The sequence below is a fragment of the Pristis pectinata genome, chromosome 20 (assembly GCF_009764475.1).
Source record: "Pristis pectinata isolate sPriPec2 chromosome 20, sPriPec2.1.pri, whole genome shotgun sequence".
NCBI classification, from domain to species: Eukaryota; Metazoa; Chordata; class Chondrichthyes; order Rhinopristiformes; family Pristidae; genus Pristis; species Pristis pectinata.
This window is the reverse complement of record NC_067424.1, coordinates 13,240,904-13,253,438: the sequence shown is the minus strand read 5'-3', so window position 1 is coordinate 13,253,438 and position 12,535 is coordinate 13,240,904. Positions and strand designations below refer to the sequence as shown.

The 12,535-nt window shown below is 40.1% G+C and overlaps 1 protein-coding gene across 1 annotated transcript in view; it reads left to right on the top strand.

Moving 5' to 3' along the window:
- Positions 1-1,388: 1,388 nt before the first annotated feature.
- rap1aa (RAP1A, member of RAS oncogene family a) overlaps positions 1,389-12,535 on the top strand; it is a 100,481-nt gene continuing 89,334 nt past the window's right edge. The window contains exon 1 of the mRNA XM_052034482.1: positions 1,389-1,490. The gene's annotated coding sequence lies outside the window, so the exon portion shown is untranslated. The remainder of the gene's footprint in view (positions 1,491-12,535) is intronic.

The window sequence follows — 12,535 nt, the reverse complement described above, 5'->3', positions numbered from 1 at the left end:
AAAGTTCTGGGTTCAGTCTGCACTCAGGAAACTCTCATAGACTACAGGGGTAAAGATCAGATAATCTGTTTTTTTCAAATGATATTGGTTAAAGAATTGACATTGGCCAAGATATGGAGGAAAGTTCACCTGCTGTTCTTCAAATTAGAATCAAGGAATCTTTAAATTTCTTTTGAGATAACAGATGGTATCTTGTTTAAACATCTCCGTTGAAATTCAGAACCTCTGCAGTGTTCCCTCATTACAAGGTACGACTTAGTTTGTGTTTGGAGTTGATAGATGTGTATGAGAATTGCATGAGAATTGATTTATTCTATGTGAGTTTGTGAGTTTGTTTGTTTATGTGCAAGTTTGTGAGTGTGAATCTGTTTGCTTGTGCGAGCTTGGATGTGAGTTTGAGTGTGTTGAGCTTGTTTGTGTAAGTGCTTGGGTAGGTGGACATTGGTCTGGGTGTGTGGATAATTGAGTTTGGGCCTATCTGAATTTGGGGTGTCTGTGTGTGTGAGCACTCATGTACACATTTGGGTATATATTAGTCTCTATTAGCTTGTGTGGGATTTTTAGGTGTATAAATAATTGTATATGTGTGTTTTAGGTACATGTGTACTGGGGTGAATGAGTGCATTTAAGCATGTGACAGCATGGATGAGAGTTTGGGTATCATTGTGTGTGTGTGAAATGGTGTGTAAGTTTGGATGTGTAGACTTGGTTAGGTATGATTTTAAAGTTTTGAAAGGGTGTGTGAGTGAATTTATATACACATGAAGCGTTTGAATGGGCATGCATGGAAGTTGTATGTGTACAAATATGTGTGAGTCAGTGTTTGGGGAGTGTGACAGCATTTGGGTTAGTGCATACAGTTGTGTGTGAATTTGAATGTGTGAGTTTGGATGTATGAATTTATAAGGGCGTGAATGAGTTTGGGAACATGGGTAGTCTTGGTGGCGTGTGAGAGCTTGGGTGTATGTTTGTGTTTGGTGGCTGCTTGTGAGAGTTTGGATTTTTATATTTGGTGACTATTATGTAAGAGTGAGTTTGGGAGTTTATGTGTGACATAAAGGTGTAGGCATGAGTTTGGGTGTTTTATGTGTAAGTGTGCATCAGGCTATACATGTATGATTTTGGGAGTGGGTATTTGTGTGTCATTAAAGGATGTTTGACCGTAATGTTGGGTGTGTGTGTGTGTGAGCTAGAGAGAGATTAAAAATGTGAGAGATTAAAATTATATGTGTGAGTGCGCGCGTTGAGCACGTGTGAGTTTGGGTATCTTTGCACGATTGTGTGTGTGCAGGAGAGAGACAGAGATGAGGGGTATGGGCCCGTGTGTGAACTTGGGTGTGTGCCTTTGCTTGTGGGGCCACTGCCGCTTTAAGAACTGTTTCCCTTTTAAGGCGCGCCAGAGCGAGGCTGGTGGTGACGTTGGGAGGGAGCTGGAGCGGGTGCAGCCGGAGCCGGAGTGACAGGAGCGGAGCGGACGGAGTGAGCCCGAGGTACCGGCTGTTGGGGGGGGGGTAGAGAGAGGAGAGCGGGGAGGGAGCGTGGCCGCAGGCCACCGCACCCCGGAGGGAGGACGGGCCGGTTGCGGCAGAGTAGGGCGGGCGGGCGGGACGGAGAGAGGATGAGGCGGCGGTCCGGCCAGGCGGCGCTGCTGCTGGAGCCACCGCCTTCCTCGTATCAAGCGGCCGCCACCGCTCCCCAACAGGCCCCGGAGCCCCGGGGGGGGGGGGAAGCAACCGAGGGCGTGTGAGACGGGGCGGGCCGTCACCCGGACTGGGCGTAGTTGGGGGAAGGGTGGGGGGTAGGGCTAATGACCCCGGTCCCGAGTGGGGGGGGGGGGGTAGTGGTGGCCCAGTCACTCTGGAGGCGAGGCCGCTGGGCCTGCTCCTCCTCCCCGCAACAAGCCAGGGCCCGGGAGCCCAGGGAGTTGCGCCCTTTGGCACCAGAGCACCCTTGGGTTCGGCCCGAGGGTGGGAGAATCGAGTGCCTCTGGTGCAGCAGACACTAGTGTGGCTGGGCTGTGTCCGGGCACAAGTACATTTTTTAACCAATAAATGTCAGGCAGGAAACCCCTGCAAAGTTTATCACTATTGAATTTTTTTACCGGCAAAAGCGAACATGCAGGTTGGGAAAAACCAGCAGAGCGATGTAATAAGCTTGTGAAACTTTATATCTGGAAAAACTCAATTAATTGGGCAGCATTCAGAATAGAGTGAGTGAAACAGGGTTAACGTTTCAGGTCAATGACTTTTCATCGGTCATCGATCTGAAACGTTAACGCACTCTATCTTTCTTTCTGTGACCTGAATATAACCAGCGCTTTATTTCCGTTTTCCAGCATCGTATTTTTTGGCTTTTCAATTAAACTTTGTTTCTGAGTCTGTTAAGAAAGCAGCGTGGTTGAAAGTTGTATGGTGTCAGGGTAAAGTTGTAGGCACAGATGTGTATTGGAGTTGGTTTATGCTGACTTGTTTGGGTTAAGTTTAGTAAAGAAAAATCCCAGTATTTGCATCGATCCACCTTCGATGATGGAGTAGTTAACTTGAAGATTTTGTCTGCTTTTTGCCTCCTTGTGGGTTAAGCACTTCTTGTAGTGACATGGTGTGTAAATAGATTTTGTTTCTTTTTGGTAAACATACTGAACACCCAAATGGTGGAAATCGTGTTGGGTCACTTAGAAGAAAATGTGATGTTTTAGGGAGGTCCCAATTATTATTCATTTTTTAGCATAGGTTTACCATTTGTATGGTCCAATCTAGAATATTTTTCAAAAGATATTTAAAGAAGCATTTTGAGGGAACATGCCTATTGATTTAATTTGGTGCATTTAAAGCATTTTTTTCCTGGATTATCTAGAGAATTGAGTAAATTTTATTTAATCTGATTTGTAAAATCTGATGTACATCCTCTTGAGTAAGAGAAGCAATTACTACAGAAATGAATGTAAGCACATTGTATAAAATGCTTTCTTGCCTTGCCTGAATGTTCTACCTTCTAAATCAGGTCATCCAAATGTGCTGTCCATATCTTAATTAACTCTGTCCTGTTTACCCACCATCCTTCTGCTTGCTGACCTACATTGGCTCCCAGTCAAGTGCCACTGTGATTTTTAAAATCTTCAGTGGCATTGCCCCTCATTTTCTGTAATCCTTTCCAGCTATATGACCTTCTGAAATATTCTGATCCTCCAGTTTAGAAGTCTACTTGAGTATAAAATTAAAACTTGACCATGGTCAAACCAAGCCAGAGTACTTATAATTTTTTCCATGCCTGACCTGGAGGCATTTGCAGGAAGAAAACAACTTCCTACATTGCTGTTGATCAAGAATGAAAAACACGTGTGGTAATACAAAGAAAATTGTCCTATTCTGGATGAGGTACTGAGCTGGGCTGGCACGGCCTTGCTTGAACCCAGCTTGGATTGTTTGGTCTTGTCAGACTCTGGTTGGGACTGTATTCCAGTTATAACCTCTTGAGCATCTCCACTTTTGATCACTTCACTATTGACTGCCAATATAATCTCTAGAATTCTCTTACACTGCCTCCTTTTTAAAACAATTTTTAATCCTACTTTTGTCATTGAACTTGATATTTGCTCATCTTGGATTAGTGTCAATGATACTGCTCCAGTGAGGTGTTTTGGAGTGTTTAATATCACTGCAAGCTGTTTTGCTGTGGTTTACACTAACCTTCTGTCCTTGTATGAAAAGGATAATTCCCTAAATATATGGATGAATTTTAAGTTCTCAAAACATCTTGGTTGGTGATGTGGATGGGAATGGAGGTTTTCTTTGGAGAAAAGTTGTAGAGTCTGAAAATCTGAAGTGGACTGTAAGCAGTAAAATTTCAGTAAATTGAAATTAAAGTTGGTATCTGTACACGTTGTTTGACCTTAGTATTTCCATTCCTTTATTTGAATTCTGGAAACCTTTCCATTTATACAAATTTTAAGACCTAATTTCTGATTTATTTTTTCTACATTTTATTAATATAAATAGCTTGAAATGCTTTGGAGTAGTGCAGGTAGAACTCTAATTTTAAAGATGTGGTGTATTATAAGAAATTTGTTACTACCTGTGACTTCTGTGTGTTGATTGGCTGCTGACTCCTTCCTTATTCTGTAATGTTTATGCAAAGATCCCCTTATGATACAGGCTTCTGATTAGTGCTTTGTAAGTCATTACTGTTGTCCTGAGATGAAAATGGTGGAATTTGGAAATATAGCTTCAGTTTTTTTTTGATGCCATAGTTTTGAAATCCTGCATAAGTTCAGTAAGCAAAATGGGTGAGTGTGAAAATTTGTCTACCTGAATCTGGCAATGTAGCAATATAGGTTTTCTGAGTAGCTCAGAGCACTGGAATTGTATTCCATTTGGGGGGGGGGGGGTGAAATACCAGTGGTTTGAGCATTAAATACTGTCCAATGTTAACTTTTTATGGCATAGTGTTATTTTAAAAAGACTTGCTGTTTCTGATGATACAGTGTAGCAACATGAAATTGCCAGTGAAGTGGGTTTTCTGTAGTGATAATTTCAAATAAATTAAAACAAATTTTGCCAATGATCTAACCTTTTTTAAAAGGTGGCTGAATGGAGTTATTGGGTTCATCTTGGTGTATTTAAAATGCATGCCCAATTCAACTTAATTAGTAATGCTTTTGATAGATAAAAAGGGATCTTTGTGGTTAATGCTTTATTGAAATTGGTATGTTCGGTGCCTAATGCCTTTTCAACCAAATGAGATCCAATTTATGTTTTATGCTTTTACATTTTGTTCTAATAGTTAAGTTGGGTGCTGCCTTCTATAGCTACAGTATTAAATGCCTTCTGCAACTACAATATTAGCAATAATTTCAGTATTAAACCAGATGTTGAATCTCACTGCAGCTGAAATGATTGCTTTTTGATAATGCTCTTGCTGTACCAGAAGAGTATCACAAAAGCCTACATGATTTGAAAGAAGCTTAAATTTTAAAAAAAACTAGCAAAGCCTCTCAACTTGTGGAGTTGAGCAGTATTTTGAGAAACCATTTTAAAATGGGGCGACTCGCAAGTTTCAGTCAACCTTTTCCTGCTAGAATGCGATTTGTGCAAGATGAATATCGATCCTTTCGATAAATTGAATGGTAAAGTCCATGTTTTTTTTGCTGCAGTTGTGCCATCAAATTGCACACTGACTGTTGGTTACTGTCATTACAAAACTGACGGGTTCTTGGATGTGTTCCTCGCCCAGGAGACGCTTAAAGCAGCATGTTTTGACTTGAAACTAAAAAAAGTGTGAACTTCCTGCATTCGTATTAACTGTGTGGAATTTTTTTTAATTCAAAGGAGGAAGCATTCTGCTTTGTCTTGTGCACATCCTTTTTGGATAATTTTGTACAATATGGAATAGGAATGTTCTTAAAATGGCATTGTGACAATTTAAACTTGTGCAGTAATTGGGGTAAAGGGTGAATTACAAATCTTGGCTTTTCAGTTTGTTCCCTATTGTACAGTTGCTGAGTTTCACCCTTCCCTATAGTCTTTCCTTCTCATAATTGAATAAATCCTTATTAATTGACTTTCCATGAGATTTGTGTTGCAAAACCTTTTTCCTAAGTTGCCTGCTTATAGGAAAGTAGGACCTGGTGCAAGACAACATGTTCTCACTGATAACTTAGTCCGCTGGGAATTGTAATAATCATAACAATTTTGAATTTGAATCCCTCCATGGCTTTTCCTGAAACTACCCTGTAACTTTCTTAATACAGCCTGTGAATTCTGACTAGTTCTGGGATGTTGGGTATTCACCTCCCCACTATTGATGATGGAACATTGGCTGTCAGTTCTGTTATATTCAGCTCGCATGTAAATTGCCCGTAATGTTACTTCACCTCTACTGTAAGCTATTTTCCTTGCTCATCTCTTGTATTTCCATGCACTCCAGTTTTGTGCTTGGATGTTTTGCACAATAAAACCAAGTTGTACCTCTTAAACTTCTGTGCGCACTTTTTTTGAAAACAGCCTTGGGCTACAGGTTCTGCAAGCCTGGAACCACAGTGCTCTGATCAACTGCATCCCGACCTTCCAGGATTTGTTTTGTTTTGGGGGGAGGGGGGTGGTGGAAGCAGGAATGGGAGGGAGTAGGAGGGAAGAAGCATATTTAGCTTGCAGAAATCATTTGCTCTTGTAACATGCTTTGTGTAGTACTGTCCTTTTTTGTACAATTCCTACATTTGAAATATTTTTGTTTTTTAAACTTGGCAGAATTTGATTGTCTCAGTTTTTGATGTCAAAAGGATGTGGAATATCCTTCAGACATTTTAATAAAAATAAATAAAGCACTATGATTTATTCATAATCTGTGTATTGGCTATCTTCTCATTTTGTAGATTGGAGTTGGTGAACAAATGATTAGTGGAAAGAGGCCAGAATTTCTACTTGAACTTTTTTTATTGCCCTCTACCCTACTTTTATTTAGTTGTTTGCTGAGTGAGTTAGTTGAAGTTGGTGGATCAAAATGGGGATACGAATGCTATTTTTGCTGCTCTCCTATCACAGTGACGGTGTATAGGTTCTGCATGTGGAAATGGTCAAATCATCATGACTGGCTACTTGGGTGTGATTTCTGACTTCCCAGTGCTTATGGAATTAAGTCTCTTTACTAAGTATCAGATACAAGGGAAAATTTAGATACCAGATGGTTTTGGCAAGATACAGGTATCAAATTATGTCTTTATCAAACATGTCCCTTGAAGATTGTTTGTTCTCTTTTCCCCTGTCCTGAACCCTAATTAGTAGAAATAATCTGTTGGATCCCTTTGTGTAATAAAACCTGAAGATATTTTGCATTCCTTGGATACTTATTTTGAGGTACCTTGTATATTTTGAAGTCACATTATCCATGTGTGTAAGTGCCATGTTGATATTTAGTGAAATTTCTTATTTGATTTTATTTTTTGAATTTAGACTTGGAATTGCATTATAATCCAATTTCAAATGTTGTGTAGACACAAGAGACTGCAGATGCTGGAAATCTGGAGCAACACAAAACGTTGGAGGAACTCAGCGGGTCAGGCAGCATTTATGGAGGGAAATGGACAGTTGACATTTTGGGTTGAGATGCTTCAACAGGACATGTCCTGATGAACAGTCTTGACCTGAAACCTTGACTGTTCATTTCCCTTTATAAATGCTGCCTGACCCCTTGAGTTCTGCCAGTGTTTTGTGTGTTGCTTTAAACATTGGCTCAAGGGTTACACCATGAATTTAAAGTTTTTTCATTTATAAGCTAACTGAGATATTACAAGTGGTGGAGATGCTTATTTTTGGAATTTGCAGGCTTAAAGATGAAACCTTTATTAATGTGTAATGTGTTCAGACTCTGTTGTTGAAAACATTAGATCTACACTTTAGTTGAACTTAAATTGATCCAAAATACAAAATATTTACTCCAGTTATATGAGAGACCCTTGCATAGCTCCAATGATGAACTTGAACTTGGAGGTCAACTTTTTTCAAAGAATGAAATTTATGCAAGTTATAATTCCCAGTACACTAAAATTTGTCGAAAGCAATCGGTCAACGTGTGGCAAAAACTTTCTCAGCTCCTAATTTCTTTGACTTCTATTAAACAAGTCAGCTTGGTGAGAGTGCTGGTGATGTGCCCTCTGAGAAGCAGGATATGAGTGTTTGGATCCAGAAATGAAGTACACCTTTCTGTGATGTCAACATTGGGTGATCTGATGGTCAGCCAAATCATTTAAACATCTAATGGTGGTGTTTGAAGGTTGTTCTAATAATGTCCTGAGCTTTATCATCCATCACAAATGGATTAATTGGTCATTAATCTGCTTTTAATGGGACTTGCTGTTTGCAGAAAAGCCTTAGCACATTGTAGGTAATAGTTGTAATGTAAAAGGCACTCGACCATTCTGGATGACTGAGGCAATATAAATTTGCAAGTTGTTCAAGACTCCTTGATCTTTCCAATATAATAAGGTCTGTTGCAAATGGAAACTAAGAAGCTCTGCTCTGCCCTTCCCTTTCCCCTTGAGGATGTATTTGTAATCTTGGCATGGTACCAGAGTTATGGGATACCTGCTTTGTGTGATTGAATTTAATTTCTTCCTAATATTTGGTAAATAAAGGAGCCATATGAAAACTGAACCCATTGTTTTCATCTGGCACAAATTGTGTTCTTTGGCTATTGACTCAATTCCTCTTTAAGGCTGAATAGGATCTTGGTCTTTAACCCTAAGTTTCTGACCATTCTGGCATCATCACTAAGATTGTCTGTTTCCACCTTTTGCAACATTGTCTGACTTTGACCCAACATCATTACTGATACCCTCAATCCATCTTTTTGATGTAAGATATTTATCAATGTACATTGAAACACGCAGTGAAATGCGTCTTTGTGTTACTGAGAATGTGCTGGGGGCAGCCCGCAAGTGTTGCCACTCTTCTGGTGCCAACATAGCATGCCCACAGATCCTAACCTGTATGTCTTTGGAATGTGGGAGAAAACTGGAGCACTCAGAGGAAACCCATGAAGATAGGGGGAAAATGTACAAACTCGTTACAGACAGCGGTGGAATTGAACCCAGGTTGCTGGTGCTGTAATATGCTATTGTACTGCTGCCCCCTCCCTACACATAGACTTGCTTATTCCAATGTAGTCCTGGCCAGTCTCCCATTCTTCAGCCTCTGCAGTTGTGAACTCCTTCATATTATGTCCTAACTTGTGCAAAGGCTTACTTATCATTGCTTGCTGACTCCTTTCAGGCTCCCAGTCCAGCAGCAGCACCTCATAATATTCTCATCCTTTACAAAATGGGCAAAGCCAGAGGGATTTATTTCCTATAGTCCTCTGAGATCAATTCATTGGAAGAAGATTGACCATGCCTTAATAGAAAAGGGCTACAGCTGCCTTTTAATGCATCCTTTAGTTTGGCTCCTTCCATCATTAGTCAGCATGCATTCAGCTGTGCAGGCTGTAATCTATGGAATTCTCTCCCTCCATCTTTCTACCTCATTCCTTAAAACTTATCTTTTTATCTATTCTAACATCTTGTGGATTGCTGCCAGATTTTAATACTGTCATGAAGCTCCTTTTGGGTATTTTAAATAGTTCAATGCAAGTTGTTGCTTACAGTTTGAATAAGTCTGTACACTTTTCAATTTTGGCAAGTCCCCATTATTCTGTAGCATAGATTTATTATATTGATTCCTGGGGTGAGTTGACCTATTCATTCTTAAAAGCATGATAGACTTTCAGCATCTACCTAGTCAGCTGCTGCTTGTTGGAGAATTGAAAAATGGCAAGCATAGCCTTGGAATTAGGGGCATAACCCTTGGGTCTGGGAAGAACATTCTTTAGGATTGTAAATCTTAATGCTTCCACCATCATGTTAAGGGTTTTGGGCAGGATCAGCTATGATTTTTGAATGGAGCAGGATTAAGGCATGTTGTGGTCTGAAATCTATCTTGAAAAGGGGAAAGTTGAGCAATAACTACTTCTCTTTGGTACCAGTTTTCAGTAGAATAGTGTTATTTTAACAATTTTTGTGCTGATTGATTTACATGCTTAAAGTTGCATTAGAGAATTTAGGATTATGAACTTCGGGGTATAAAGAGCAACTATGCCCTGCATTTGAGTACTTGGAAGTATTTGGAATTGCGCCCCATTTTTGAGCACCCCTTCCCTTAAAGCCACACCTCTCCCAGTAAAGAATTGATTATTTTTCTATGATGCTGGCTTTTAGCAACCAAATCATACAATGGTTTATGGCATGAGGCCCTCATTTGGTCCATGTTAACGTTGACTCCTTGGAGAGCAATCCATTGTCACATTTTGTTTGCTTTTTCCTTGTAGTTATGTAAATTATTTTCCCTTGGGTGCCTATCAAATTCCCTTTTGAAATCCCAGTTGACCACTTGATATCTTGTGTAGCATGTTTCAATACGAGCAATCTGTCTGTTGTATGATGATTCTTGGATCCACCTTGTTTTAGCACATTACATCAATTAATTTTGTAGGAATAGCCAATTTTCATTCCATGTCAAAGACTAATGTGGGATAATGAATATGTCAAATTATACCTTAAACCTGTCATGGTAGAAGATTGGATTTATAGTATTGAAGAAAAATTCCATATTTGATTTAAGCTGTATGGAGTTTTCAACTATCTTTCTTTTAAAAGATAGCATTGGAAAATCAATGCTGGAATATTGGGCAGTATTTGGAAACTGCTTAAGTATTCAACTATCTTTTTGATCAATTGACTACATTTTCTGCAGGAAAATAGTGCAGAACTGAAACACTGGTCAGCAATTCACATGCCTATGAAATGATTACTAAACACTTTCAAAATGTACCTGAATATTCTTTCACTTTGAAAATAATTGTTAGATCTCACAACATACTTCTGCCTCATGGAAACTAAAAATGTGATCTTCTTCCTGTTTGATGCAAAGAGCGCCAGGGTCTTGGGTCAGAACAAATTCTACTTGGCATCGGTTTCCTTAATTCCAGAAACTTGATTGTATAATGTTTTGTCCATTTCCAGGATGTTGGCAACTAGGTGAATGAATCCAAGTTGAAGTCTTCCCTCTGGGGAGTTTCCTTTTTGTGCACTTCTGTGGCATTAGCTCTTGTATTTAAACTGGTTAAATCTGTTAAACTCACACATGCCTTGCCTATTATACAAATCTATTTTGACACAAGAATTTGAGTCTGTACTGAACTTTTCAGTTACACTATATAGATATTGGTTTTTGGAACCTCGTTAACAGTTTTGTACTATCTGTATTCCATTATTAATTGGGCAGAAGGTTTCTTTTCAGGGATGGTGAAAGTGATGCAGTGACATTTGGCTTGCTTCCCTTTTTCTCTGCACCCCATCCATATGGCAAAAATGAGGTACTAATAACAGAAAAGGAAATTAAATGCTTATCTTTCATGAAGATAATTGGTGGAGGGAGAAGAGGAACTGGTGTTTTAGATGCTACATTATTTTTAAAAGAAAGGTATTAGATTCAAAAAAATGTGCAAAAGTATTTGTTAGCCTTGGGTAATGCCAAGGATGGGAATCTTTCCACTGACACTGAAGGTTAAGTTGTTTTGTATTTAATTTGGGATTCTGCTAGGAGGTTACTTATTAGGAAGCTGCACTTTCTTTCTCCCCCAAATGAAAATAACTTGCATTAAGAAGATGAAGTGAAAATAGAAAATGCTGGAAAAAAACTCTGCAGGTCAGGCCACATGGGGAAAGAAACAGAGAACGCTTCCAGTTGGAGACACTCAACTGAAAAGGAGTCAAATGAAGCTGGTAATGCTGCAGTGAGGTTGGGTAGAGATGTCTTTGGGTAAAACAAGGATAATCCTGTGTACAGCTTATTCCCATGGTCATCTGGTCAGTGGGTGAATGGGAGCAGTTAGACGGTGAGAACGTGGACAAAAAGAACCTAGACAAATGAATGTGGCAGTTGTGAAATGTAGCGTATGAAAACGAGCCCTGCAACTCAGGAGAAGAGGTTGGGGGTGGCGGGGGGAAGCTAATATTACAGTTGGATGACTGATTCTGAACTGTACTACATCAGTGCACTTTGTACAAACTCAATGTAACTGCACTGTGTAATGAATTGACCTGTACAATTGGTTTGTAAGATAAGCTTTTCACTGTATCTTGGTACAAGTGACAATAATAAACCAATACCAAATACCAAATTGAGTTGCATGAAGTTGTAGAATTCAATAGAGTCCACAAGGCTCAAAGATGGAGTATTGGCACTCTTTGCTGCATGGAATGAGTTGGGCAGGTTAAAATATTTTGAATGTGAAGAAAATATTCAGAGTTGAGGTTGGGAGGTGCAGCTGGATAAAATTTCATAGAACTTTTAGAAAATAAACAAGTGATGGCAATTCAGCTTAACATCTTCATTCTGACCAAAGAACAGCAGTCAACCAAATCCCAGTCCATTGTAGACACAAGTGACTGCAGATACTGGAATCTGGAGCAACAAGCAATCTGCTGGCAGACCTCAGCAGGTCAAGCAGCATGGGGCGGCGGCAGGGGGGAGAATCACCTGGCTCCGCTTGTCTTTTTTTTTGCCATGCACCTGCCTGTCTCCCAATTCCATCCTTCCAGTGCTTAACCTGGCTCCCCATCATCCTTCACCACTCCTTGGTTCATCAATCACCTATTGGCCCCTGTCCCACTACTCCCCCTCTTTATATTAGCTATCTTTCATCTCCACTCTCAATCCTGATGTGGGGTTTTGACCTGAACTCTCCTTTCATCCAGCACATCAACCTTTTTATCAGTTCTGCCAGCTACAACGAGATCCTACCACTAGCCACATCTTCTCCTCCCCATCCATTTCTGCAGGGACCACTTCCTCTGGGACTCCCTGGTCTGCTCACACCTGACCCCTGGTGCTTTCCCCTGCAACTGCAAGAGGTGCAACGTTTGTTTCTAGACCTCCGCCACCATCCAGGGACCTAAAGCGCCCTTCTGGATGATGTAAAGATTTGTGTACTTCCAGCATTTGGTGCT